The 26,789-nt window shown below is 37.5% G+C and overlaps 1 long non-coding RNA gene across 3 annotated transcripts in view; it reads left to right on the forward strand.

The window, feature by feature from the left end:
* Window positions 1–19,595: 19,595 nt before the first annotated feature.
* Window positions 19,596–26,789, forward strand: part of LOC102035063 — a 61,517-nt gene continuing 54,323 nt past the window's right edge. For all 3 annotated transcript variants that reach the window (XR_004082037.1, XR_004082038.1, XR_265385.2), the window contains exon 1: window positions 19,596–19,919. This is a non-coding gene — a long non-coding RNA (uncharacterized LOC102035063). The remainder of the gene's footprint in view (window positions 19,920–26,789) is intronic.

A 26,789-nucleotide genomic window follows, 5' to 3' on the forward strand; every position in this document is an offset into this window, starting at 1 on the left:
CAGAACAAAAGAAAAAGGGCAGCAGAATAAACTGAATAAATTCCAAGTCTGACTTGTAAAGGCAGTCAATATAAAAGCTATAATCTTAGTTTAATCCCCACACTTTTTAAACATAGTAATTACTAGACATCTGCTGGTAACACAGCCTTGCTATTGGATAACCTTAATTACCCTGTAATATTTCCTGACACTCCCCAAAATATGCCCTATGGATAATAATTCATTCACGGTTCAGCCCCATTATTAGCTACTAATTCAAACAATCAAGACAAAGACAACGAACAGATGACCTTGAACAATTACCCACTCACTGAACAGAATTTATTTCATGCTTTTCAAAGACTTTACTGCTTTCCTGGCTTCATGAGAAGCACTCAAAAATTAACAAAACTCAAGCAAGAAAAGAGCTGCAGAATAAAAGGAGATTTGCTGGGGTACCCCAGCTCCCTTAAACATCATTTGCTTGCATTAACAACATAATGGCTTCTGCAATACAGTTCATTTTCTAAGATTAAATAGGGATCCAGACAGACTGGGTGCAAAACCTGATACAATTGCTTTAATAGACTGGATTTGTAAGCTGTTCAATTATTTGCAAGAAATGTATTGGGAAATCTGGAATGAGACAAAATAAATACATATAGATGAATGGAATTAATGCAACTGTTGCAGAAGCAGAGGAAATGTCAGTGACTCCAGTGCTGAAGTAGATGGCTGCCAATGTCTGAGGCTTTGCTTTGGGCTGCCCAGGAAATATTTCAAGTCACAAATCATGCTTTGCCCTTGTTTGAGCTGCCATAACCTGGCTCCTTATTGCTGACTGTACAGGTAAAATCAAGTGCAAAAGATGGACCATTATTGCCAAATAAACCCATCTGTACTACTTTAGGTGATTCTTTATGTTGTTCATTTAGAGCAATTATTGCTGCAATGAACATGAAAGGAGCTATGGCTTTTAAAATTATTATTATCATAATCAAATTTTAGACATTTTGTCTTCAGATTAAGGTAAGGAGAAGGTACACCAAGGAGCGTAAAAAGCTATTGCCCTTTTCTCTGTAACTCAAGTCATTCCCTCTGAGAGTCTAGGAGGTCGTTTGCAATCCATCTGAAATTCAAAGCATTCAGATTGAGCTGGAAATGGGACTAGAATTACTGAACTGCTAGGAAAATAAGCTTGAAGGAAAAGACATGAAAAAAAAGAATATTAATGAAAATTCAAAGTCAAAGTTAAATCTGCCTTTTCTGAGATGGTTCTGAGAAAGACATCATTGTAGGAATATAGTTAAATTCCTTAAATACCTGCGGAAGTGAAGGGCAGAAATAAGATATTGTGAATAAAATCAAAACATGGAGATGCTATAATATTTCCCCCTGCCAAAATCAGAACTATTATAAAAAATAACTTCTAAACACAATATATTTATATGCCCTAATCAAATTGACTTTAAAGATGAGATTTTTTAAAATTTAAAGTGCATAAGAATGAACAACCTTGTAAAGTTTAGAGTAGGATGTTTAGCTCTAAGTCCAGACAAATAATTGGAAAGCCAGAGATAAAAGGACAACTTTAGTTTTCCTTGACCTTAAAAGGTATGCGGTCTGCAAATATAAAGCACTTCATGAAAGGTGGAGGGAGAAAAGGAGTTTTTTTCCTCCAATGGAAAGCATGAAATTGCAATATCTTAAAAAAATATTTCTGTCAACACAGCTTTACAGACTACTTGAGGTTTCTTGTTGAAGCTATGCCCTCTGAACGTGCTTTGCTTATCAATAATACCTAATAAAACTTCTGAGATTTTAAAGTTCACATTCCAGAAATGAGGTACACATGATGAAATTTATTGTTCTGAACGGATTTTTTCTACTTTTGCACTACCCATCAGAATTCCCTCTTCGAGGATGGCATTGAAGAGCACATGTCCCTATAATAGTGCACTTTTTCAGTGTAGTCACTGTAAGAGGGGGTTCACTGGGGAATCATCACTTTGAGACATTTATCCAAGTAGTTTTGGAAGCAGTTTCAAAAGGAATATCCTGGACTAACTTTGGTATAGTCTCTTCTCGTTTCAAATACCTATTAACTACATCAACATTCCTCCTTTTCTTGTTTGCCTTTGACCATTACATAACCCACAGCCCAACACTTGGGATTTTTATTAGGGACTATGCTATTTCTGCCTAGAACTTTTGTAGAAATGAACATTGGACATTTAATTTCCAAGATCAAGAGTAGCCTCTCAGGTCATAATCAAACCTCTATGAAACAAATTTGTGATCAAGGCTTTGTAAGAATTGTGTGCTCTATTTTGTTCAAAAAATCACTCATGTAATGGCTTGTCAACATAAAATATTTTCTTGGGGATAAACCAACAAAGTAATCTCTTGGCCAAGGGTCAGGAATGGCCTTTTCCTATGCATAAATATTCGAATTATTATTTTTGAAGGGAAAGTTTGAAGTACACTTGCTATTAATTTCTATACAGATGAAATTAATGCAACTTGCCTGAAGCTCATGTCCCTGCTCATTCAGGAACTGAAATGTCATCTACAGCAAGATAGTCTTTTCTTCTAATTAATGTGGTCATGAAACAAATGAAACACAATATGCAAATGAGAGCTATGATGACTAAATAAAATGCTGTCCCTCCAGGAACAAAACACTCAAAATAAACTACTTTCATATGGTTGGTTTTGAAAGGCCCATCTGTTAAAACTGAAAGTATTTTGCTTCAATTACATCTGGTTACTAATAGGTGCTGTGTTTCACTTATTTCAGGGAAACTTAAAAGACAGAAGTTTTTGCTAGAGTTCAGGTCCAGAATTAACTATGTAACTGGGTTATCATGGGTTAATCTTAGACGTTGGGCCAAGATCAAAATTAAGTTCACTTTTCTGTTCACATCTGAAAACCTCCAATGTGAATCTATGAATGTTACACAGCCAAAAGACATACTAAAGATTGCAGATTTAACCTCTTAATCTTATGATCACTACAAAATGCCATAAAACCAGCACAAAGAAACCAAACTTATTTACAGAGTGAAGGTGTCTTACAAAAATATGATTCTATTAAAAACTACTGGTTTACTTCAATGATTCCATTTTCATATAGCATGTTTAACCTAATCTCCTGGAACACACAACTGTATCTGCCATGATTACTTTAGAAAATACACATTTATTAAATAAATGTTAGAAATGGAAGAAAAGTGAGATGATTCACTAAGAGGAGTTCTCTTTCAAGCATTTCCTTGGCCAGCTCATTTCAACAGAGGAGGGTGTCCCTTTCAGACTGAAAAGGTAACCTGGTTAGTAACCCCTTCATAGCAGAAACTAAACCTTCCTCTCAAAACTCCAGTGGGAGATTTGGCAATGGATCTACAACCAGTTTCACCTGCTGGACCCTTGTGGGGCCCAGAGTCTGTGACAGCCTAGATTCATTTCCTCTTCACAGAGTGCGCCCTCTTTAACCTGAGACATTGGAAGTTATGGGGGTTTTTTTAAATGTTGTGTTCCTTGTGTTCCACAAGGTGAAAACAAGATTAGGAAAAGGTGACCATTTCCTCCAGAAAATTCAGACCAGTGCACTTGTCTGGCATGAAGGAAATCAATATTTCCTGTAATTAATCAGGTTCAAGACCTGGCATGCAACTTTCTCCATCATAAGCAATTATTATGACCACCAAATTGTGATCTTAATTCGTTTTGTCCATTTGGACACAAATTTTTCCCAATAAAATATCTATTAAAACTCTTAGACTCCTGTGACAAGTCTTAATGTCAAGCTCTTGCTATTTTTCAGTAACACAAAATCTGCTTAATTTGATTTTTCAAATGAGAATTTAAAGCCCCTAGAAAAGTTACAGGTACAGAAGGCAGTGTTACTGAAGAGATCACCATCTGTATAGGCAAAGATCACAGTCTGACAGAGTAGAGCTTCTAGAGACAAGAGAGCTGCCCAGAACCAGAAAGAACTTAAGAGAAGCAGATTTTTTTTTTTTCCCTCAGTAACACTGTTCAGGAACCAAGGCTTCAGAGCTTCTAAGGTCTAATCCACTCAGTCAATGGAAGAGCTGAACTTCAATTGCTAACACCTGCTTTTCATTTCTTGGGGTTTTTTTTTCCCAGCTCCCCTACACATGAAAGCTTATTTTTCTTTCTTAGACTGAATGCTTTTTCCTGCTTATGTTTTCCCTCTCCTTCCTGAAGTCATGACTGCTTTTATCTTCAATGTAGTCAATTCCAAGTCTAAACCAAAGACTTTGTGTACAATGTACTTTTAAAAATTGATATAAACAAACCCACCTGCTTTTTTTCACTTCTCCCTACTTCTGATACCTTCTTGATGCTGCCTAATTCCTACTCTCTCTTTTCTTAGCTTAACCTCTACTTTTATACTCTGCAAAATGCATTTGCTATACCATTCATACTGTTATTCCTTACTCTTTCTCTTCCTACCTTTACTTTCATGAACTGTCTTCAAAATCTAAATTTGTTTTCAATTTCAAAGATTTAAGGATTCATCTCTCCCCAAAATAATACTTTCATTCCTTAGCTTTAGTATGAAGCAAAATATGTTTAGTTGTTTGAAATAGCAAGGATCATCCCACCTCCTACATGGTGAATACCAACTTGAGTCATAGGATCTTCTCTCTCTGATGTTGAGTGCTAAATCCCTGAAGTATTTTTAGAAATTCCATCTTTAGTTTTGCCACAGATGTGTTACATCAGTCTGTTTTGTAGTTTCCTACTTGATGGAAATCTCCTGCACGCAGTACATATGTAATTGTAGTTTACTGCACTCTGACTCGAAACAGGTCTCCTGGATGATTTGTATATTTGCTCATTGCAGCTTAACCTGTATCTCTGCAAGGGACAGAAATCATCATTTCCACATTTTTACTTCATAGATTTTATATGTGAAGTAGAAGCTGTAACTGTGTCAGATGCCATTGTTGGTATAAGGAGGTAGTTTTAGCAGAGCTGGTGGTTTTTCCATTGCTGTGTTGTCCACAGAAGCTCAAACATTGTCTGGCAAGTATCCTCAAGGGCAATTGTCTGGCCAACTTAGCAGTGGGCCCCCTGCCATCCTAACAGATGGGCACCAAGTGTAAGTAGCCATAAGACCATATAAGTGCATTTAGTGTGAAACTTGGGGCATAATTCCCAGCCTTGATCACCATATGGCTTTTCCATACAGAGTTTGTAATAAATGGGATGCGCAGTGCTAATCTAACTTTGAACATGAACAATATTAAGGAAAATAATAGTGAGAATACTTCCCACCATGTGATAAGCAGCAGGTAAGTCTGGAATTAGCAGGAGCAGTAGAAGAGTAGGGTTATTATGCATCAACATCTTCCCCACACTTTTATTTCTGTTGATCCATTGAGCTTTCCATGACTCAACTTCTGAAAAACAAGGAAATGGGCTCCTTCACTCCCCTCCCACTCCTCTACAGGAAAAGAGAGTGCAAAATTGTGAAAGCCTGCGCCTCCAAGAAAGAAACCTTGGACTGATTCACAGTCTCATAACTGAACTGAGCCCACATTTCACAGTCACTTCAATACTGAATTCTGCAGGACTGTTTTAGAAGAGAGGCTCAGGATTTCATAGATTCATTAACCATGCACATATAAACACTTTTATTCTGTATTCTTATTGGACATGGAAAGTGTTTCACCTCCCCTCAGCACACATTGTATCTGACATATCTGATCCAGTGCTCAAGGAAAAAGGGAAGCCAGTGGAACCTATGAGTAAATTTGTGGCCACCATCTTTATTGTAAGTAATTCTAACTGTTCCTTGCCTCACTGCCCATGGATTTTAGTTATTGCAGCAAACTGTGTTTGTGTATGCTAACAGAAGGGATTGAACACAAACAGTAAATGCTGAAATACAGGCTTAGTTCCAAGAATGTGGATCTTAAAAATTCATACATCAGTTTAGAGTATTTTTAGAGAGTACTGATGAGTTTTAGTTATTGTCAGCAAAAGTTTAGGTTTTGTCTTGCTGCTTGTGACCTTTGAAGGGTGAGAAGTCTTGAAAGTATGAGAACTCTGAAGAAATTATTTCATCTAATTTTAAGTGGTAGGAAATAATATTAAATAGAATATACCTGGTTATGTTTTTTCCTTTTCTGTCTTACTCTAAGGTGAAGTTCATGGTTGATTTACACCACTCTAAAATGATACCAGCAAAAGGAAAGGAAAAGTCCCACCTCTCCCATTTGCAGTTACATATTTCTACTGGAAAGGGCAGTGCTGCCTTTCAGTGAGGCAGGGATTGAATTATTCCAGGTATTTACAGAACCATTGTCTTAGATTAAAAAAAAGAGGGAATTTTAATGCTGTATAAACCAATTTTGCTGGAAAAAGTTCCAGCTGTGCAGCTTAAAGTCCAAGACAATATAGCTCTGTACTCTTGGCTCCTAAATCTGAGTGGAACACCTTTCATGAATAGATATTTGAATTTGCTTACCCTCCAACTGTATTCAAATAATCAACGCTGCTGGCATGAACACTTGCAGAAAGCAAATGTCAAAGTTGCTTCTGTGAACTTTCCTGGAAGCACAATTTAAGTCTGGCCCTCCAAGAATTACAGTTGAAACATTTATCTAATTAGTTAGAGACATAACTGACAGGCAGTATTTAATCAGAATCCTGAAGTAAGCATAATAAAGAATCAAACACAATCATGCTTTTCATTGAGATATATGATCCCTTTCTGAATTAACTTCCTACTTATCTGAAATAAGAAGAGTTAAATTAGTGCCTATTTATACAATCATTGTCTAGGCTACCAATAGGTTGCATCATATACAGTTAGATATGATTAGAGACCATTATGCTAATTTCCTCTTAAGAAGTTTGGATCTTTTAATTTTATTTTTAACTATTAACATAGAAAGTTTGAAACTGAATCCATTTCAAAAATCAGGGAAGTAACTGGTCAATATAGTATATTTTGGTAGACCTATGCACTCACAGGAGGCTCCAGTTTATTCACTAGTTGAACAGGTGAGTGTCACAAACCAAACATACAAAAAGAAATGTCCTAGTCAGCATCAGAGTATAATTAAACAGAAAAATCCCCCTGGAGATACAGAATCTACTACAAGTATTAGGAGATCAAATTCACAATAGAGAGAAGGCCTTTGTGCTTCAATTGTGCCTCGGTTAAGAAATGAGTTTAAAAGTTGCAAAGCTTCCTGTTTATGATCTTTCAGAAACTTCCAGGTCCAATTCACTCAATTTATCTGAAAAGTGTTTTTCTCAGTTGTCTGCCCTGTGAGACTGACCTTAAGTATGAGCCAAAACATGGACTCCTTGCAATGCCTTAAGTTTTAGCTTTTATATTTTTCAAAACAGTACTGCTTTAGGGTATAACTCTAAAACTCCATGGCCTGTCAGCTACTGTTCTCCCATTTTGTTCAGACAAAACAGTTTTTCTCTAGGCCTGAAACTCAACGACATCTTATTGTCTCAGGCCCTCAAAAATGTGAACTCAAAAAAAAAAGAAAGTGAATTGGGGGCAGTAAACTGGGGGAATGTGATTGCATTACCTGAAGCTGTAATTGGGCAATTAACCCAAATAGATCAAACTTATATCTGTCTGAAAAACTTGTGACTGTCATCCATCTTGGGTACAGTCTCTGTGAGACTCCTGCACTGCCCAAGGTGTACCCTATGAAGGCCTTTCAATAAAAACCTGCCTTTATCCTTTAACTCTGTCTTGCCTCCCTTCTAGGAAGTCTCTCCAGGCATCACTTGTGATGAGTGCAACTATGTGCACACCACTAAAAATGGCAGGTGGAATCATCGTTACTGCTTCTCATGGTACAATTCAGTCCACAACCAGTCCATCGTGAAGCCTTAAATATACCAAATCCATTATGTGGAAAGAACAAAAGGAAAGGGACTTGAATAAGATGAAGCTAGACATGGGTGAAGTAAACACAACCAGCAAAAGTTGTCGAACAGGCATTTATCACCCTATAAAAGCCAAAATTCTTGTTTTGCTAAAAGAAGTTACAAAAATACTCTCTTTAGGTTACAAAGGAAGATATACGCTTTCACTACAAAACCAATCTGCAGAACTCACTACCAGCAAGTGATTAGATAAACCAAGAGTTTCATTTGTTTAGTGACCCAGATATTTGTCTGGATATTGAAATTAGAGAGGGTCTTTATGACATGAGGAAGGTGCTTATCCAGCCCACTGCTTCCTGCTGTAAATCACAAGCTTGCATGGGGGCAGGGCTGTGCATAAATTTCCCCAATGGACAGCTGACTTGCAGAAGTTTCCGATGCTGGCAATTCTAAAAGGAGTGAGAGCCAAATAATTCTTGGCTAAATTTACAGGGTTTCAGCTTCCTCACACTCTCCATTGATTAGGTGTGCACTTCACTGCTGCACAGGCTGTGGTGCAGAGCACCCAGCAGGGACACAGCCCCTGCTCTGTGCCCTGTTGGTGACTGGCACAGGGGACACCCCAACACCCACGAGGCCTCAGGGGCCCCACTCAGAACAAAAGTTAAGCATCTGTGACAGAAGTAAATTATGAAGTACTGGTGTATCTTGAAAGGAAGTCAGTTCTATTTTGCTGCAGGCGCATTCACTCACAATATTAGCCATATTTCCAGGATTAAGAAGTAACCAACTTTTAGAGAGAAGCTTTCTCTTTTAGACAAAGTTCTGGCTTTTGTTCACTCGTTCTACAGTACTCATCCTAGGTTGTGGCTTTATGTAGACTACTGAATAACCTGATGTCCATAGTAATTTATAATAGGAATTAAACTTTCTAAAGCCCTTTTGAAAAATTAGTTTAAAAAATAAAATTCCTTTTTGTCTACCTCAACTGGCAATATTTTTAAAAGTGCCAAGATTTTTCTCTAATAACTCTTGCTTTAAATCTTTAAGGACACAAAATTCAGAAATGAATGCAATAGAAATAATTTTTCTGTATAAAAATTCTGTATAAAAATCTATTTTAAGTCTTTTTCTTCCCAAAATATTTTACTTTCTCAGGCATCAATAATATGTTCAAAATTGCAGACTGGACAGTGTAGCGACCCTTTCAGATTCCACTTTCATAATCCACAGAATTTTTGCATTTAATCTTTTGTTAGAAGGCCCCAAAGTTCTTTGATGCCTGCACATTATTTTCTAGTGATTGCCACCACATGAAAAGGGTGTTAATCCTCTGCTAATTAACAACTTGTTGGGGTCAAAGGGGGTCAGTACTTCACATTTTTGGATTTGGTGAATTTTTTGTTCATTGGAACTTCTTGTTCTCATCAGTTCAGGTATTCTGTAATTTTGTTCCATGCCAGTGATAGCATGCTCTGGCCCTCTTAGGCCAATAAAGAACACATTAAAAGGAGGTTTGGCATGAGATTCAGTTTGCATGCATTTTTCTACTCTACAAGTCCTCTTATTACACACACTGTTGCTTCATGCAGTTTAGGCTGTTTATCTGGACAGGACATGGGGTTCCACTGCTTTTGATAGTCATACTTCATGTTAATAAACAAAAAGATTATAATAATCCTTATTGATGGGGAAAACAATTGAAGATGATCTTGCCACTTTTGTTTATTCGGTGTTTATATATATACATATATTATATAAGTAGTTCTTCATTCCCTTATTAATTTGAAAAGTAGCTGCATTGACTCCAGAAAATTTTAACTTCCCTCACTGAAATACAACTGTGCTGCCTGATCTATGTTCCTAAAAAGGTTCTGCAATTTGAAGAAGAGCAGTGGCAAGACAGTAGATGTTTTGTTTTACATTTAGTTCCCACAAACTGGAAAAGGTGCATGAGAAAAGATAGGTGCTTGTAGAAGCAGATAAACAAAACTTGATGGGATTGGCAGAGACCATGAAGAAAAAAATGCAAGGGAATCAAACCATTTGATATTCATACAGCAATTAAGACAGGCTTAACCTTAGTAATCCTGACAGTGAGCTCCACAATTTTACGATGCATTGTATGAAAAGGCACTTCCTCTCATAACTAATGAATCTGCTCTATCTTTTTCTAATCTCTCCAGATCAAGTTGAACCATCCCCTGTGAGAGGTAAGGAATGCAGACGTTCCCAAACTCCCTTCTACAAGCTTCAGTACTTACAATTTCTTTAAAAATCTATCACAATCTTTGCACTTTCCTGCACAAAAATAAATGCCCTGCATTTACTCGACAGTTTTCATCACCATTTGAACAACCAGTATTTTTAAAATACCCGAAAAAAGGATGAGTAAATTCTCTTTGCTAACACTGTTTCTTAGCCTAGTTTAAAATTAAATGAAACTGCTTAGAAAGAAAAAGGAAAACCAAAACCACAGTGTAATTTTAATTTCATCAAAAATTCTTTTAAAAAGGAGAAAACCATCTAAACGGAAGTGCAGACGTAGCCATGCCTGTGTAGACCCTGTCACTTATTTCCCTTTACATAAACAGTATCTCACAGACAGCGCTGTACAGATGAGAGACCATTAGCACAGTTTACAAAGGGAAGTGAGTGATCTTATCCTTTTGAATCTTGATTAAGGAGAAAAATTGACTGGATGGGTTGCATGGTCTGAAATTATTTTGTTATCTGGTGCTCAGTAGAACCTCAGCACAGCAGAGGTGATTCACAATCCACGATGTGCCTAATTTTTTTTTTTTGACAAACGAAATCCCTGCAGGGTGCTGAAGCCGTGCAGCTCTCCCTCGGCCGTGTGAGGGCTGAGGGTTTCCCCGAGGTGCCCTCACCGAGTGCATACCTTCAGCTCCTGTTACAACAAGGCATTGCTTATCTCCAGGATCATTTCTGAATGCTTTTGACTGTTGAAATGAAGCAACTTCTGACATTTCATTTGTGCATATATTATGTTAAAGTGAGAATAGCTGAAGAAAGAACACTTGCCTTTCTTTGCACGAGTCTCTTTTCAGAACTTGATTAAAGAATTTTCCCTTTTTATTAAATTATTAAGACCACTTTTTATTCATTCTGATATTAATTTGTAGTAATAGATTTCTATGCAGATAAACTAGTAATTCACTTGAAATTCTATTCTTTCCTTAACATATTAACCAAGTAAGGAACATGAGTGTAAATATTGGCATTAAAACGGTTCTAGTTTCAGCATTTGAAGCAGTTTCATTACTTGAGGAATTGGAGTATTTAGATGAAGTTATATTAGGCCACAAGAAAATATATTTTTTAAAAAGATGATGACCTAAATGGTGAATTGTGACAGCAGCCAAGTAAATAACAAGAAAAAGCTTTGCAGAATATTGATTTAATGCATCACTTAAGCAACAGAATATCTCAAACCCGCATTATCCATGCTCTATTTCCCTGTACCTTGGACAGTTTATCTATTCACCTCTCTCAAAGGAACAAGCACATATTTCTACATGGATTGTTTGCCTATGATGTACAGTTTTTAACACTATGATAAAATTAATACTTAGAATAGTTCTACTTTTGTGAAAGATAACTAGTTGGTAGAAATTTTAGATATTTACTGGAATTAAAGTTACAGATATTTAACCAAGATACATTAATTATCCTCTTTACTCCAGGAAAATCCATCAGAGCAAAAAAAGATTTTCACTGTTTTAAAGGACTACAAACTGCATTTGAGATTCACTGGAGAGTTTACTTAAAGAGCGTTAAAAATACCTAAAATCTGATACAAAATTACACTGCTTTTAAATTACGGCGTGAGATGTTACATTTAGGACAAAGATTGTAAAAGTAGTGCTTTCTCTGAGAAGGAGGGAGAAAAGACAAGCAAAAGTAATGGGATTTTGGTTTTAGTTTTGGGGTTTTTTTCCTGTCCTTTTGAAGAAATGAGTGAAAAAAAATATTTTCTTTTTTAAATAACATTCTGTTTTATTACCCAAAGTAAAATCTGGTGTTGCAAAGACTATTTCAGCTAAAATTAGACTTTATCAGTGTTATGCCATTTAATATGCATGAATGACATCTTGATGGATAGAGAGGCATTGGATGTGAATTCTCTGATTTCCTCTCTGAGGCTGCAGAGCTGGAGCTGCTGCCTGACTCCATGTGCCCCAGCTGCCACGGCAGGTTCGGCACGTAGACTGCCCTGTTCCTGCAGCACACGCTCACACTGCTCTGCCAGGGTCCTACAAGAATTATGAATATTATGAATGAGGCCCTTCCCTACATGCCTGTCCTCAGGAAACACTCAAACCACTTTTTCTCCAATACTTTTGATTTTTTCTTCATTAAGAACTCAATTTTATGGGAAACAGGCTGAGTACCTATGCCACTCACCAGCGTAAAAGAAGCCCAAACAAAATTATGATTTTTATGGCATTTTTCAAGAATACGGACAGTCAGAATACTGTCCCCAGCATAGGGTTTCAATCACTTTTTATTAATATCTTCAGTATTTCCATCACTGTTACTTAGTCTCAGAGATATCTCACCACAGCCCAGCAAAAGATATGGAGGTAAATTCAATACTGGAGAAATGAACCAGAGCTAAACTCCTTTTTAGCAACACCTAGTTCACCAGACAAAAAGAACTGGTTTTAATTTTCAGGTCTCTTTTCCGTCTTGGAGGGGCTGACCACAAGCTCTCACTGATTTCCCTGCCTCCCTCCATGCTGTGGAAAAAGGTCCCAAGCTATTTGCAGTCTACACTTTGTAGTATCTGCAAAGCAGATTTAAGGAATTACAGAAGTTACCTCCTGGCCAGTTTTATTTATCTTTTACAGCTAAAGGAGGTTATAAGAGCATTGCTGGAGCTCATTTGACCACCCCCTTTGTAATCTCTCCAGCTGAGCAAGGCAGGGAATAAGACTCATGTGTTCACCTCATGTTGATTTGTCATTTGACATCTGTGTCAGAGTAACACCCTCTAAGAGCAGACACTTTGATGCCACTGCAGCTTTATCTCTGTCAGGACTAGAGCTGGGTGCACTATTTACTGTGAATAATTTATTCAAAAGATTTCCCCCTTTCTTCAGTTTAAGAGTTCCCTATACATGTTCCAATTAGAAGAGATAATTGGCTTAATACTCAAGCACTTCATTCTTACTTGTTCCCTTTGTCCAGAGGTGTCCTGAATAAAGTCAGGGTGAAATCCTGGTGCCACTTAAGACACTGAAACCCACTCTTCTCCTTGATTTCACTAAGGTCAGGATCTCAGTCAAGGTCCCTCAAGCAAGAAACCTCCAGTTTACACTGTGGTAATACCATAAATGAGGTCCATAATTAAACAATGGGAAGGAACAAATGATACAGAGCAAGGGACAGAGTAGTAGAATATTTAGATATCATCATGATGGCTCTATTAAAAAAAAAGGGTAAAAATCATAATAGAGATTATTTTAAGTAGGATGACATGCAGAAGGGCTCAGGGTAGGATTTTATTCCCCTACAAGGATCAGACAAATATGCAAACCTACTTTTCCAACTGGGAATATTTGAACAAGTGCAGTTTGCATTGACTTGCTCCCTCTGCCCTGCCACTTTTGTCCCCTCTGTCTGCACCTTGTTCATTAATCAAGATCAAAACACTCCTGGTAAAATGAATTCTTCACTCTGTAGAGTATAAGAAATTCATTAATCAATACCAAATATATAATTAAAGATAAAATGTCATTCCTGGAGTAGTAGTTCTGTTCAACTATACAATAATCTATTTCTGAAAGCATCTGTACCCTGCATGCACCTAGTGCCTGATCAGTGCCTGAAGGCAGTGCTGAACTATATTCTCTGAAATGCCTTGTGTTGTGCTAGCAATCTCAAACTCCTCTGCTCTTCAACACTCAGTCACTAAACTATGCTGCTTAAATTATTAAATCCTTTTAATTTAAATTTTCATAAGCTACCAGAGGAAAAATGCACTTCCTTAAAGTAACAGGTCTGGCTTCTAGTAAGGAAAACTGTGGCATCATTATTGCTTTTATGCAGTATTAACATCCTTTAAACAAACAACAAAATAAATTATTTTATCAAGGAGTAAAATGTGGAAGGCAGATGGTTTAAAGAAACAAATCCTTTTGAAACTGTCCTGGTTTAAGACCACCCAAAACTGGAACAGAAATGGGGAGAATTATCTACTATCTTAATCTGTAGACTGAGATACCAGACAAGATCTACAAATTAAAAATGGGAAATCTCATTACATCAAAATTATTGTCAAAGAAGAAAAATAATCTACAAAATTTATTATATTGGTCCACAAACACTATATTACTTTGAAAAATTGGGAATATATATTTTACTTTAATATATTTTTACTGAAAAAGATGTTGCAACTGCTATAGGCTTATGTCCTAGTGATGCTTTAATCTCACCTAGAACACTGCAGTACTGTGCAGCCAGTGCTGTAGGGGTGGGACAGTGCAGGGAATACATTATTTAATTTAGTGAATTCATATAGTTTGAAATACTTAAAGATTCATCTATTTTCTCTGTGAAGAGAAAGATGATTTATCCCAGGGAATAATAGATTCAATAAAAAATATTCAGAATTAGACCATGTAGGATTTTTTCAATGAAAAGACTTCTACATTTGAAACATGAACTGCTAAATACTATCATTCTTCACCATATACTGGATTGCACATAATTTGGTACAGTCTAGATTTTCAAACCAATCTTACTTTACAAGAAAATTAAAATACAAAGTGCCAGTTGCAGACATCTGTAAGGAAAGGACAGTTTGATAAATAATTTATAAAATATATATGTAGATCTATTACTATGGGTTAATTAGGGATGAAACAATTTGCATCTGAAGACAGAAAAAGCTGCATAACCTTGTAAGAGTGGTTTGAGGGGAAAATTCCTGTTATGGTCCCCAAGTCTGACTGTCCCTATAAAGCCTCCATTTTTTAGGATGAAAACTGAGCCAGTTGAGTATCAGCCAAGTATCTTTTAGGGAAAATAAATTATTTATTCTGAAAGGACTTAAGAGAACAAATGATTAAGGAAAAGGTCAGAAATGGAAAATTTTTTAAAAAATTAAGGAAATTACCCAGGAAAGAAAAAAAGGATTATTTAAAAGAAACGACCAGACTTTCTGGAATCACAGATGTGATATAGAAACTGTTTGCCTAACTTTCATTTTAAGGTTTATGTGATCAAAAGCATGGTTGGTTCTAGCTCTATTGATCAAGTCTTTCTGGATAGCTTAATTCTATGGTGAGCCCATTTGTAGCCAAGCTTTAAAATACTCATGTCACACTATTTGATCTGAGGTATACTGCAGTCACTAACCTACTGTTTAAATAACATTTCGTTTTATCTAGAATTTTACTTTTAAAATTATGATTTTAAACACATTATTCTAATTTTCACTTGAAAAAATCAGCAAAAATTCTAAGATCAATTAGTTAATAATCCTGGATTTTTTCCTATTGTATTAAGTTCACCTGAATGAGATCTGAATTCCTCTCTAACAGTCCTGTAACCAAAACCAGGTTTATAAATACACAACAACTACAAGCTCAACATATGCATGAATTCCAGGGCATAGATCAAGATATCAAGATCACTTTTTTATAGTGATAAATTACAGTCATATTATCTAAGCTACCCACCAAAAGCTGTCCCTAAGCAGACAGAAGACCTGCAGAAGAAGGAAAAGTAAGTTATTCTGACTTTCACTAGTGGGGAAATACCAACTTCCTCTCTGACTGTTGAAAAATCTTCCCAGAATCTCATGTGGTTTCATTCACTTCTTCAACAGAAATAGAGGAGACCAAGGAATAAGACTCAGTTGGAAAAAACCAAAAGCAAAACATACACCCCCACCCCCCACTCAAAGCCTCACAAAATCCATTATGATACTAACAAGCTAAACTCATTTTTCTTTGTGGCAATGGTAGATATTGCAGCCTGCCCAACTAGGTCAAATACAGCAAAGATTATTTTCTCAGACAACATTTCAGCTGTTTTCACCCCTCCTGGTGCAGAAGATGAGAACAAACCTTTACTCACAACCCTCTTGTACCAGACACATCTGAAAAACTTCTCGTGTTAGCCTTGGGCTGTTCTTAACTAGGGTACAGAACCATTTCCAGAATATATGCACACACTGCATGTGCATATTTCTGGGCTCTGGTAATTTCTGTCCATGAAATGGCTTTTGCTTGTCCTTCATCCACTTGCTCTCTCAAAGATTTTCAATGACTTTTTCTTCTTCTCTGCCTTTTTCTTGCTTCTCCAGTATCTCCTGAGATATTTTTTTTGTCTGATTTCTTCTTTGCTTATGCACTACCAATCTCAAGGGATTTTACTAGCAGTGACTAATATAAGCTTGAAACTTTAGCAAATACCACCTACTGCTGAATTATAAAAAGCAAAGGTGTATAGAACAGCAAAAATTCTCTGGCAAAGTTGTAAGCAAATACACAGTCTATGAAGTTCAATTACTTTCCACTGAAAAAAATTGGAAAGGCTTAAAAATGCTGGGCAACATGAAATCTGCATCATTCACATAATAGGACTGCATTTGCTTGTCTAAAGGAAAACTTAAAATATATATTTTCAGAAGTGTCCATGCAACACATCAACAGGCAAACTGCATTAGTGCCTTTATAGTTCTGAAAGAAATTTATCTCAATTTTTGATTTTTGTCTTTCTAAATGTTGTATAACTTACTAAGAAGAAGCCAAGGGGCAAATCTGCTCCTCTTCACAAGTAGACATTGAGCTTATATTTCCACATGAGAAAAAATCAATAGCTGTTTTTAAAAGTTATTTGTGACTGCACCCTGTACAAGATGTTCAAGGCCATCCTACTTTTCCTCACCCTCACACCAACCATCTGCTCTCTAATGCTTCCAAATATTGAAAATGCTCCTTTGGTAACTATAATTTCTAACTTCAGTCATGCCTTTTCTTTCCCAGTGTTCCTGGCTAGGGAAGTGTAAAAATTCTTAGGAACAGGATGTCTATTACACAGGAATTAAGTGTCCCTCAATCTTTGCTAGACAGGGGGAAAAGCTGCAAAACCACAAAACCCCAACCCAAACCCAGAAACAGAGACCTATGGTGTCCAAGGATGGAGTAAGAGAGGACCACAGAGCAGTAGGATCTCCAACTCTGACAGCCCAGTTCATGCAGCATCTTATCTCATGTGTTAAACTTCATCACAATGACAGAATCAGCAAAGCAATGTTATTTTCCACACAGTGATAGTTTGATGATGCTCTTATTCTTTGACTATTACAATTATGAATTCATCTTTACCAACAGTAGTGGCAAAAGAAGCAGTTTGTTATTCAAAGAGAGTGAATGTGATGTAGCCTAAATCTTTATTTTGTTTTCTTTTCAATGGACATGACAGGGAGAATAAAATGTCCATTTAGACGCACAAGTACATATAAAGATACACTTCTCTCTCTAGAGGCAACAATGATGCAAAGTATTAATCTGGTCTCCAAAATACTGTGAGTCACAAAAATACCTGCTTGTATCATCTAGGTCTCTCATTCATGGCTGAAGAAATGCAGGTAAATAATCACTGCTCCAGAGTCCCTAGATTTTCCTGAAATCTACTCTTGAGTTATTTGAGGAAAAAGCTAAACAATAATAAATTAACCCAGATGTTTATTCCCTCTCTGTAAGGAGCTTTTCAGCATTTTAAAATCAGAAACTGACATTCATGAAAAAGATGTATTTCAGACAAGATCATGTATTGGTCTTAAAACCAAAGAGTTTACTGCTCTCTAGAGTAATTTTTCTTTTATTAGTATTTCTTCCCTCTTTGATTGAATTAAACAACAACAACAAAAAAAGCAACCAAAATTATGAAGACCACCAGCACAGTAAAAAAAAGAAAATGTCTCCCAGGGTTTTCAGTTCTCTTCCCTCAGTGTTCTGGAGTCCAGATGTGGAAAGCCTAGTAGAGCTGAATACATTTTTGAAGGGTGAAAGGAAAGTTTTGATGGGACTGCTGTAGCCTTATGTTATCCAAACCAGACAACTATCTTTCTTCATGAAGATTAAAAAGCCAAACAACACCCACCAAACCACGCCTTTTATATATTATTACTAAACAGTATTTGTAAGTGAGCCTGCTGGAAAAAACCCCACTCTGGATCTTCTTAGCACTTGGAAGCAAAGAAGGTCTTTACAAGGCCTTCTTAAATCAGAGTGGAATATTTACTGTCTTTATCTTCTTTAAAATCCTGTTTGTCAGGTGTGTCAGTTTATTTTTAAGAGATGCATTTTTCCTGCTCACATATCAAGCAAACACATATTGATTTGCTGCAGCCATACCAGGTCACAGGGTATGGTGGAATGTTCCCATATCTTACACAGCTACACCTGGAATATGGTGTTCAGCTAAGTGATGACAAGGGTGGTCAGTGAGGTGATGATAAAAGTCTATAAATAGCTTAAGAGGGCGAACTCTGAGGAGGGAGAAGCATTGGTTTAAGGTGGACTGAACAAGCCTGACTCGGAGAAACAAAAAGATGCCCTGACAGCCAGGGCCAGGCATAAGCTGCTAAATAGGATCTCACACACACTGCGATTGCCAGCAGAGCGGTCTGGGCTTGGCCTTGCGTACACCACAGACATACAATGAATTTACTATTCCAGATTAATTATTGTGGGAAATTTCCAAGCATATTTAAGCACTTCAACTACTAAATTGGGCCCCAAGTTCAACAGTCCATCAACAGGAGTCACATGCTGGGTGTGTTTAGAACTACACTCGGCATAGCACTGGAAACACGAGGGAGGAAATAAATCTGCCCAGAGAGGAAGATGGACACAAACCCCGTAAATCTGTCATACCTCTGTTTTCTGTAGTTCTAGGAAAACATGCATATGGGATTTGGGAAAGGTCTTTTTAATAAGGGTTAATTGGAGAACTATGTCACACATGACTGAGTACCGTTTCAAATTACTGCTCATGCTGGCATAACTAAATTAGACAAATGACAGAATACCAAAATAGGGAATAGTCAATCTTCTTCCCTCCTACTTAATCTTTATGTCTTTAGTCTCAAATATCAGCAATAACAGTTTTTCTGGAATTTGTTACTTCTTTCAAAATATTACTATTACCATATCATAATATTCCCCAGAGATCCAATAGTTCTGTAAAATCTTTCTTCTGTTGTCAAATTATCAGTCTAGACTTTCAAACTGCTGGATTCATTTATCTGGCTTATGTAATGCAAAAGTTCATAAATAAATAATATTGATTTAGCCCTTTCTGAGCTTTAAAAAAAAAATTGAAGAGGGAAAAATAACCAGTTAGTAAACCAGATTAGTTATTCCCACAAAAATCATTGTACTGTCTGTAACACTGTGTTGCTCTAAAAGCCAGGTCCCTAACCCCGAACCCAAAAAAGTCACTTCAGTTTCTCTCTGCTGCCCAAGTTAACTGCAAGCACTTCCTGACGCTGAGAATGCAGGCAGAAAAAGGAAAAACGTCGACTGGAGAAAAGCACAGCTTCCAATCCCCACCCACCAGCTTCAGTCAAAGGGATGACTTCAGTCCCTTTCTTAACTAATCCTGTCACTGTAAAATCCTACAGTCATTCTTCCAACATAAAGGGAAAACGGACTCACTAGGAGGACCTAGACTCTTTCAGCTTGAACTGTTAACCAATGGTGGAAATGCAAGAATGCTGAAGTTGTGCCTTCAGAGCCAATAGAGTGGATTTGTGTGTCCCACATGACTGTGTTTCCCCTGTCTTTCACATGGGCAGTATTTAGTTCAATTCAGAACTGCAGATAGTATAGCGTGCATCGCAGCAATGGGATGTCTGAGCACAAGTAGCTGACTTCCAGGCGACTTCAGGAAGCTCATTTGTACATTTCTCCTGAATTATCTGGGATTCTGCACCCTTGACATTCTCCAACCCTCCTTGTCGCTGCAGAAGGAGACAGCGACCTGCACAGCACAACAAAACTGTGAGTACAGGCTCTATTTATTTTTATTTTCACCCAGAAAAGCAAATCCCTTAAAAATGTCAAAATGCTATGTGCCCTAAATCAGTGATTACTTTTCTTATAAGATGAACAAGTATGTAAAGTGTTATTCAAATTCAGAAATATTTCTTGCATGCTTCAATAAAAGAAAGAGGAAAAAAAAAAAGCAAAAGCGAGTTATCCTCCAGGGCAGTGCCTGCATGCACGCTGCATGACACACTGCTTCCTGACATAGCCAGCGTGCTGCTTTGTTCATAAAGAAAAACAAAGACAAAAAGCCCTACACACGTATGTTGTTCACTTTTATTTGTACTCTGTGTCTAATCAGGCCTGATCTGTCCCCAAGGGGAAAACATAAAGGCAAACTTTAACTCCCCCAGCAAGGGCAGCCCAGACTTTGCAGACATCTGACAGTTATTATAATTAGCTATGAAAGACAGCAAAGACACTTTGGGGCAAATAGCTCTTACATTTGGAACAATGAAGTCGAGCAAGGTTCCCATCCCACCCCTTCCACGGGGGGAGGGGGAGAGGCAAGGCAACGGGGGGAGTGTTAGGAAAGGGTTATGGCTGGACTGAAAACACACAACTAGTGTGTAATATCTGGACTCGCTCAGCATGAGGAGAGGCTTTTTGATAAGCAACTTTACCTCTAGATTGCAGTTTGCATTCACTCAGATTCCTGATGGGGTGGGAAAGGGTGTGGGTCTCTTTATGGTATAACGTCAGAAGGTCGGGGTAGAGGGGGAGCGGGGATGAAGGGGGCAGAAAGAAGAAAATATCCATAGCAGGAGACATTGAAATTGTTTCCCAGAGCTTTACTGGCCAGATCTCCTTAAGCCCAAGTTGCTTTCTGGGCAAGATTTATGAGAGTTCTCAAACAGAAGCAACAGACAAAGCAGCGCTTTTTTTCTTCTTCTTCCTCGGAAAGAAATTCAGCTCAAACGAATAACCGTATAATAAACAGCACTGATTCGTATTTTTGCTCTTTTTCTTTCCCCCACATGTTTGTAAGACCTTTAAAAAGGTCTTTTCCCCCCTGCCTGCACGATCCTTCCCACCCCCCTTCCCTACCAAAAGTTAGATTCTGAAAACTACGATCAGAAGGGAAAAAGCAAAGACAATAGAAATCTGACTCGGTCCTGGCTAGGCTGGATCTCTAATAATGCATGAAGTGAAAACAGTTTCTAAGTGAAAGATGAGCAGACTTCTTTTTAAAAAAAAAAAAATTAAGTGCAATAAGGAGAAATTGTTGAAAGACTCCAGACGCTACTAATTATGGCTTAAATAAATCTTCCTGGACAGATGTTTGCTTGCTCCCACTGCAGGGAAAGGAACGTTAAAAGAAGCATTTTTTAAAAAAGGATTTGACGTGAATGTCCCACATATGAATTTTTTTTTTTTTTGGTAAATACACTGTTATATTCTTTGTCTGCCCTCCTGTTATCTCCCCCTCCCCCAACCGCCGCCCACTGTGAGCTGAGACACCTGAAGGCTAGACACAATGATCAACAGAGCACTGCGCTCGCCTGTCTGGATTCCAGCCAGATTTTTTTTTTTCCCTTCCACAATCAAGGAGCCTGCACGCAATGCACGGCAAGCCCCTTGCTCTGCTATGTGCAGATCAGACAGAAGTCTGAACCGTGCTGCAGAAAAGATTAAAGACAAACACAAGCCTTCCCTCCTTATGTCGGCCAGGCTCAGTTTCAACTTTGTTGTGATTTGCAGAAAAAAAAAAACAAAATAAGAAACTTTGTAAATATATATACACATTATTGTACAAAACATATGCACAGGCACACACACTTTCCAACACAGTGTAACTAGGGACATCCAGTGTTTCCCGTTTTACTGTGATTTCTACTCTGGGTTTACAGTCAATGCAGTGTTTTATGTTAAGTTTATGCATCACTTACATAATTGCTGTGTAGCCCTCAAATAAATGTAATGATTTTGTATGTGCATATGATATATTACATAAAGGCAAGTAGCTACTGTACAGATACTCGCTCCTGAATGCCCATCAAGCTGAAATCTTACAAAATACTTGTGTTTAGAGAGATTAGCAGGAGCTCTGAGACAGTTTTATGATAGTTTTAAATGAGGCAGTAGCAAAATGCTTTGTGAAGAGGTTGCCTTCAAAGCGAAGAAGGGGAGCGTGGCAGGGGACTGAGCTGGCCCTGCAAGCCCTGGCCTTCCCTGCCACAGCCCAGGGAAACGCCGAGTGGCCCAGTGCCATCGTGCCACAAAGTTGGGCTTGAGAATGCAGCACTCCCCAAAATAGTTACTCTCCATTTGGTGTGGCTATGGGTGGGGTTAGCAGAGACATACAGGGGAAAGGCAGATTCAAAGCCTGTATTCTATTTAATTTTTAAACGTATGCTGTGCAGATCGACCTATTTTCTAAATTCTTTGGAATTTCATTGTCTTGTGATATGAATTATGGTGTGATAAACATGATGAATAATATTTGCTTTTCAATGTGAACTTTGTATGAAAACGACCTAAAAGAAAATACATTTTAAAACACACAACCACATGCACACATGTACAGTGTTGTTAATTTACTCCCTGAAAATGCTTAAACTATATTTTAGTCACTCTAACAGGTATCCTAATGGAAATAAGAAAATTTTTAGCTTTTCTTCCTCTAATATTGCTTAGAAATACTATGAGAAAAGGAACCCAGCATAAGTATCCCATAAATTTAATCTTAAAAAAACTTCCTTTCCAAATAGCAGCGGAGACATGCAAACAAAAGATTGCATGTAGTAGTAGCAATATCCACTGCAAAGTAGAAATTCCTGAATAGAGATGCCAGGAAAATTAAGTGAATTAATCAAGAGCTGTGGTCAAATTTGTATTCCTGCATTTTATTTTTTTGTAAATAAGGGATTTAATGCTTTTCTAAAGGAACAATTTACACTGCTTATATGAAACATACAAGCAAACTCTACACAATGGTCATACATGAGGAGTATACATTTGTGAATTATATGTAGACATGTTCAGTAATATTAAGGTGATAATTTCCTTTCTACTTTTCCTGGCATATTATGTTTTAAACAAAATTTGTCACTTGTTTCAAAAAATGTGTTTTGAAATAATGCCTGCAGCTAAATTATGAAATGCTCACTTTCATTTTCTTAAGGTTATGACAAGGCAATCATGTTTTTATCCTTTCCTAAAGGCTGAAATCCTATGCAAATCAATTTCTCTAAACTTCAGAAGTGATTTACACACTATCTTGTCTTAGAAGGGTGTTTCAACTGGCAATTTATGCAATGTTTGTCAGTGTAGAAGTAATGTCTAATCACATAAGAGATAAGCATGAAGCTGGAGAATATGAATACAGGATCCTTGCCTCCATGTTTAGTTCAACACTCTCCCCTTCTCCCAGTACGGTCTCTTGGGTTTTGTGAGTGCTGGGTACAAAAGCTCTGCATAGAGTAGGGAGGAGATACCTGACCAGTGTTGCTTTAAAAATGGCATTATCCTCTCCTGCTGTTATCCACATACCTGAAATTTGGACCTGTGTGTTTGTTATTCACATTCCTGAAATTTAGAGCTGTGTGTTTTAGTTTTTTACAGAAAGAATTTATTTACCTTGTGTGAAAATTGCTGAACTCTGTTTCTTTATTGACTTCTTTAAACTTTTTAATAGTTGATGCTGAAATAATGCAATCATGGAAGTTCATGCATATTTATGACTCCATTCCTTAAAAATTTGATGTGTATTACAGCTTGTCTCTTAGCTTGTGGCCTACATTTCATTGTGCAAATTCCACAGTGCTACTCACATAAACTTCAAGTTCTTTCCTTTTTTTCAAGTGATTTCCTTTTTTAGACTCTCCTCTCCCCTCTTCCCCCCAAGCTTCCTGTTGCATTGGCTTGTTTGAGCCTTTCCCAGTTCAAGCAGAGGTGTGACTTTTAGTCCTAGGAATAAAGTGCTGAGAATTACGTCCAAAACTTTCAAAAGATTGGTGTTTCACTTACACCTCTACAGAGCTGAAGGAACTTGAGAACCTACCAGAAACATAGACAGTTTCAATAAGGTAACAGGGTCAAAGGAGCTCATGCATTACAGATAGGAAGAGAGCTGCACATTACATTTCTGTAGATAAAAAGCACAGACTGTTTTAATGTATATGTATTTCTGTTCGATATTTTAGCAAACTGTTGCAAAGTTTAAACTAGAGCAAAGTCAAAACTACTTTCAGCATGGTACAGTTAGACCAGATGGCCACGTGTTCTTTTCTTATTTAGATGAGACTTTTCCTTTCAATAACATCTTTCTTCCTGACCTGCTTAAAAATTCCAGCGAATGAAATCAGCACAGGATTTTCAATTCTAATTGACCATGTGCAGAGGAAAGGCCAGTAGAGAAATCAGTAGGACCATTGTAAGGCACACTGCATCAATCTCTCCTTTGTCCTGAATCTTTTCTAGTATGAGCTAAAATAATTAAGTATATTGCATTTATATTATTTGTACAGGAGCAAATCTATTAACATTCAGGCAAAAAATCACAGGGAGTTCCTCTTTTAGAAATGCATGTAACAAGGAAGATGTATGTCTGACACCAGACAAGCAAGTACTTGACATCATTTAATGGCCAAATATCAAAACAAAACAAAACCCCATAAAACTGGAAACAAACCTCCCAAAACAAACTCAAGGAAAGAATGACCAGCAAGACTGAAAGGTATAGCTGAATTAAAGCATTATCTGCTTTACCTTTGCTAACAAAGGAAGAAGATTTGAAGGATATGGTACTTTTAAGAAATTTTTGAAAAGCACATTTTAGAAGAGTCTGAAAAATGTATTTTTCCACTGTCCAAAATATTGAGCCTTAAAACATCTGTAATCTTGAAATGCTTCAAATTTACCTACATAGATTTTACCCACACACATCCCACCCACACTGCGTTGGTTGTGATCAGCCTCAATTGTGTCTGTGTGATCTACACATGAGGTACAGACTGTAAAAACTGTGTGTATCACCCACAACGTTACCTACAGAAATACACACCCAGAGGACATCATTGCAGCCTTACCTACCATTTTATTTGCATTTAGTGAGATATGCGTGAAGCAATATAACAATATTTGAGATTTAACAAGTAGAGTATGCAAAGGATGCACAAAGTCCTACCTATGTGTTTACGCGGCCCATGGATAAGGTAAGTGGGTAAAGGGAATCCTTCAGAAGAAAAGGGGGTGGGGAAAAAGACTAAGTGAGAGCAATATAAAGCAACTTTGGTTGGTTAAACAAAGTCGCAACAGACCTATGGCTGTACTATTTTGTAAAAATTCACTCTACTCACAGTTTAGTTTAACATTATGCTTGAATGGTTGGTAGTTTCATACTGTCACTATAAGCTTAAATCAATAAACAACACCTGTAGAAGATAAGTTCTGAAAAGGAGTTATGAAAGTGGCTTCACTAAGATAATCTGAAGAAGAGTTTCATTAAAACCCATATAATTTTTAAACTTAAGGTGAAAAACAATCCAGGAGAAAATTCAGTGGGCAGCATGGCCTTTGCTATTTGTCAAGCATGCAGTCCAAATAACATTTGCATGAAGAAACATGCCTGAGAACATAAAACAAAGCACAGACCTTGGGTCTGGCCAGGCGGACATGGTAAAAGGTCTGATTTCAGCTCTCCAGCAAGATGTTTCATAGCCTTGGGCAAGTCATTTAACTGCCTGGTCTCTCATCTATGTCACATTATCAGAATTTAAGTTTTGAATGTGTGATTAAAATTACGAGGTCAGCAATGAGATACCACAGAAAAGGATTCAGGAGAGACCTCAGATGCTTGAAAACAACAAAAAATACTAGACTGAACAATGGTCTTTTGTTTTTGTAATTAAGCGAGATAGTTTTTGGTGTGGTATTTCTACAACAAGAAAGATACAAAAAGACAAGATACAAAGCCTCTTTCTCAGGAGATCAATGTCATTCAGTTCTAGCTTAATTTTCTAAAAGTTCTTCATGTGCTTTTCTCATTTTTTACTAACTCACCACAAAATATCAGAATATAGGATAAATGGAAGATACTGCAGATTCAACGCTCATGCAAGGCCTACCACTAAAAAGCTCCAGTAATGGCTTATTTAACAGACTGCCCCAAGGTACCAGTGCGACAGAGCAGGTGAAATGCTGCACTGCATGACCAGAGTTCAATCCTGGGCCCTAGACACGTCCTGCCTTGCGTGTTCTGCGCCAAGGAGCTGACCCTGCAATGGCATCGAGCATTTTCTTACTTACAAAGCCTGAAGGCCACCTACAGAACCACCTGAAACTCAGCATGTGCTCAAAGCATCGTGCTGAAACAGGCCTGTTAAACTGGGCTGCCACGTTCACCTTTCTGTTTCTATTGATGGTGCTGTGAGTCCCACCACTGAACAGACCAAGTTAGAAACCCTTCAGCAGCAGCGTTAAAAATCACTGCACCGGAACAGGAATCAGTGAGCCTGCACTGGCCAAGAGACTTGACAGGACACCTTTTGAGGCCACCATTTTGTGACTGAGTAATGACCATGTCACACACATGGAACTGGAAACTTTGCTTTCTCTCCCCGGGGAAATATGAGGGATCTCTGTGCAAAACAAAAAAAACCTGAAACATTTTCTTATTTATGTTGTTCCTAATCAATATTCATATACAGTACAAAAGGAACACTCAGACTTTCAGCTATCTTCTGTCAGTGCTGCTCACAAGATGCAAAAATTAATGACAAAGGCAATGTGACAGAGCTGCTGAACATCTCAGCAGGTTTACAGAAAGGGTAGGGAAGTGAAAAGCGGGTGAGAGGAAAATATCCTGCATGGAAGTACAGCCTT

This window comes from Geospiza fortis, unplaced genomic scaffold (genome assembly GCF_000277835.1).
Source record: "Geospiza fortis unplaced genomic scaffold, GeoFor_1.0 scaffold229, whole genome shotgun sequence".
NCBI classification, from domain to species: Eukaryota; Metazoa; Chordata; class Aves; order Passeriformes; family Thraupidae; genus Geospiza; species Geospiza fortis.